The sequence below is a fragment of the Gossypium hirsutum genome, chromosome A11, assembly GCF_007990345.1.
Source record: "Gossypium hirsutum isolate 1008001.06 chromosome A11, Gossypium_hirsutum_v2.1, whole genome shotgun sequence".
Taxonomy (NCBI): domain Eukaryota; kingdom Viridiplantae; phylum Streptophyta; class Magnoliopsida; order Malvales; family Malvaceae; genus Gossypium; species Gossypium hirsutum.
In genome coordinates this window covers 61283790-61287863 of record NC_053434.1, presented here as the reverse complement: position 1 = coordinate 61287863, position 4074 = coordinate 61283790, and the positions used below count along the sequence as shown (strand labels likewise).

General features: G+C 38.6%; 1 non-coding gene across 1 annotated transcript; it reads right to left on the bottom strand.

Annotated features, from left to right (window-relative positions):
• Positions 1-215: 215 nt before the first annotated feature.
• Positions 216-322, bottom strand: LOC121210313 (small nucleolar RNA R71). Its single transcript, XR_005905427.1, has one exon. It is a non-coding gene; the product is annotated as a small nucleolar RNA R71 (small nucleolar RNA).
• Positions 323-4074: the final 3752 nt, after the last annotated feature.

Below are 4074 nucleotides of genomic sequence, written 5' to 3'. Positions count from 1 at the left end.
AGACCAAATACTCATTTGGCCAATTTTTTAGAATTATGTGATACTTTCAAGATAAATGGCGTTTCTAACGATGCCATTCGCCTTCGGTTGTTTCCCTTTTCTTTGAGGAATAAGGCTAAATAGTGGTTGAACACTTTACCACAAGGTTCTATCACTACTTGGGCCAAATGACAGAAAATATTTTGCTAAAATATTTTCTACCGGCCAAGACGACCAAATTGAGGAATGATATCTCTTCCTTCATATAGATGGATCTTGAGACTTTATATGATGCATGGGAGAGGTATAAGGACTTATTAAGAAGGTGCCCTCACCATGGGTTACCCCTATGGCTACAGGTTCAGACTTTCCACAATGGTTTGTGTAACACCCCTTACCCGTGTCCGACGCCAGAACAGGGTACGAGACATTACCAGACTTAAACATACACATTCTTGCAAAACCCAGACCATAAAATCTCTTTTAATTCAAAACCTTTCAAACACATGCATGTCTTCCCTTATTTGTGTCTACGAAGCCCAAAACATTCATCGAAACAAATTCGGGACTAAACTGAGAAATTTAAGAAGTTTCAGGAAAACTTAGAAAATTTTCCCATCAAACAGGGTCACATGCCCGAGTGGACAAAGGGACACGCCCGTGTGCCTTTGGCATGCCCGTGTCCTCAGGCCGTGTAACTCTATGTTTATGACGTCCGCATGTAACACCCCGAACCCGAGACCGTCACCGGAGTCGAACACGAGGTGTTAACAGACTTTAAACCACTTATAAAAAAATTTCCCAGACACTGCCAATCTGCGTACTAGTCGCTTTAAAAATCATATCTTGAGTTCAGAAACTTGGAATCCAGTTCCGTAAATTTTCCCTGAAACTAGACTCATATGCCCATCTACATATTTTTTTCTAGAATTTTTGGTTGGTCCAATTAGTACAGTTTATTAGTCAAAGTCTCCCATGTTACAGGGATAGACTACACTAACCTTTGCGCATTACGACTTGGATATCTCCCTGTACAGGGCTTCAATACTAATTTCGTTTGTTTCTATAGAAACTAGACTCGAAGAAGAATCTATACATATATGGCATGACTCCTTATTATCTCTGGTTAATTTATAATGAATTTCCAAAGTCGAAACAGGGAATCCAGAAACCGTTCTGGCCCTGTCTCACGAGAACCTGAATATCTCTTAACATACTGTCCATATGATCGTTTCGTTACTTTCCTATGAAAATAGATTCATCAAGGTTCGTTTACATAATTTATTCACTATTTAATTCCATTCCTACTATTTTTAGTGATTTTCCAAATCTACATCACTGCTGCTGTCAGCATCTGCCTTTAAGGTAGACTTTACCTATTTCATAGTTTCCATGATTCAACTAGCCCTTTTAGCATAAATAGCACAATTTATGATAGTGATTAACCATTCCCATGGCCAATCCTTGTTAAGCATATCCACACCTCTCAATAACCATATCCATACCAAATGATTATAACATTATACTCAAACATATATAAGCCATTTTCGCATGGCTAACCAAAATTATACAAGTCCAAAGGGTCCATGACCCACAACAAACGGGTAGTCCTATACATGCCATTTCGAAGTTCAACCAAATTTGTACCAAAAGGGGGGGGCTTTGATAGTGTGGGCGACTTCGACTTCAAAATCCCGAGTCCGATAGCTGGAGAACCAAAATCTATAAAACAGAGAATCAAGGAGACGGAGTAAGCAATTTATGCTTAGTAAGTTTTGAGCAAGGGATTCCAGCACAACAAAAGTATAGCATTCATGTAGCTAAACGGATAATTTCATATGCACAATTTTTCAATATCATACTTACTTCACATTACCAACCCTTTTATTCATACACAAAGATCAACTTAGCCAAAGGCCGGTAGTTCATTTATCAACTGAGCGAATACTTATTTGTAAGGGCTCAACTAATTCAAAGCACATACGAAACATACCTCAATGTTGGGATGTTTCAAGCGTATTAACTGAAATTTTTACAGCAAGATAATTCATTCCCAAATCACGTACCTTCGGAATTTAACCGGATATAGCTACTCGTTCAAATGCCTTCGGGACATAGCCCGGTTATAGTAACTCGCACAAATGCCTTCGGGACTTAACCCGGATTTAGTAACTCGCACAAATGCCTTCGGGCTTAGCCCGGAATTAGTATCTCGCACAAATGCCTTCGGATCTTAGTCCGGATATGGTCACTTAGCACAAAGCCTTCGGGACTTAGCCCGGACATCATTCAAATAACCATGCACATTTAACAATAAATCATGGCACATTCGTATTTCATTTTCGTTAGCAAAACTCAAACACAAGACACTTATCATTCTTGCAATTTCGGCTCAATAGCTACACACAAAGAGCATGATTTTAATTTGCTTAAAACATGATCTAATCAAATCATAATTTAAGCTCTTTTACTCAAGAACTTACCTCGGATGTTGTCGAACGATTCCGATGGCTACTCGACCACTTTTTCCTTTCCCTTATCCAACTGTGGTTCTCTAAGCTCTTGAGCTAATTCAAACAAATTTAACTCATTAAAGTCTCATTTTGCTAGCTTATGGCCGAATATGACAAGGAGTTTGATAGGTCATATGGCCACCCTTTTAGCTCAAATACACAATGGTCATACGCATTTTTAATCACATCAAGCAATTTAATACAATTCATTCGAACATCAAAAGAGAAGCTCAAGGTACTTAGCCCATATATACATTAGACATTAGAGTCACATGTGTACCAAATCACGAATCGAATTCAACATACTAGCTAATATTTCCCCTTAGCCGAATTTTCTAAGTCAAGCTAAAGCCATCAATAGGCTACCTATGGCCGAACATACACATAGCTTATGTACTCATTCATGTGGCCGAACATACATGTCTATGTTGGGGCCGATTGCAACACTTAATACATTCTACAAGTATGGTTACTTGTATTGACTAAACACCATTTTGTTTCAAGTTCAAAACTTGGCCAATACACACATATATACACTAGTAAAGCATCCTCTCCCTTTCCATCAATTTAACACATGCATTACTCATTAATATACAAAAATTATATTCGGCCTTAGCACACAACTTGCTAGCCGATTCTTCTCCATCTAGCAACCAATGCACATATGTGCTCACTCAAAAATGCTAAAAAGAAGATTCAAGAATCATCAATCCACCATCACATGCATCATTAACAAGCTTCATATTTAGCATGCAATGGCATTAACACAAAATCCACCTAGGCCGAATATCATCCCCATGACATAGCAAAGATTTGAACCATGGGCTAATTAGAACTCAAGCTAGCAACTAAAAACATGCATGAATCTCATGGCACAACCTCAAACATACCTTAATCTAGATACAAGTATGGCCAAACCTCCTCCTAATCCTCTTCCAAACCAAACATGAAGCAAGAACTCCTTCCTCCTTCCTTAGAATTTTCGGCCAAAAGAAGATGAAAAAGGATGAACAAAATTTTTCTTTTCTTTTCTTTAACTCACGGCAATGGGGGGCATGGATGAGACCATTCTTTTTTTTTCATCACTCCTCCCTTTCATTATTTAATTTCCATGCTCATTATTTTATTGTTTCCACCCATGATGCACCAACACAACATGTCTATGACATGTCTTGCCCATCACACTTGGTCTACCATGCTTGTCATGGCCGGCCACTACTAATAGAGGGGGAAAATTGACATGCAAGTCCCCCTTTTTCCACATGCACTAATAGGTCCTTATGTTTTGATCTATCACATTTCAAAAATGTCGCACATAAGTCCTATTGACTAAATTCACATGCCATTTACTAAATCGAAGCTTAAAAATTTTCACACATGCGCATGTACATATAATGAGCATCAATTATGACGGTTAATTATTTTTATGACTCGGTTTAGTGGTCCCGAAACCACTTCCCGACTAGGGTCAATTTTGGGCTGTCACAACTCTCCCCCACTTATGAAATTTTCGTCCCCGAAAATCTTACCGGTAAATAGGTTTAGGTATCGTTCTTTCATCGAGCTCTCGGTTTCCCAAGTA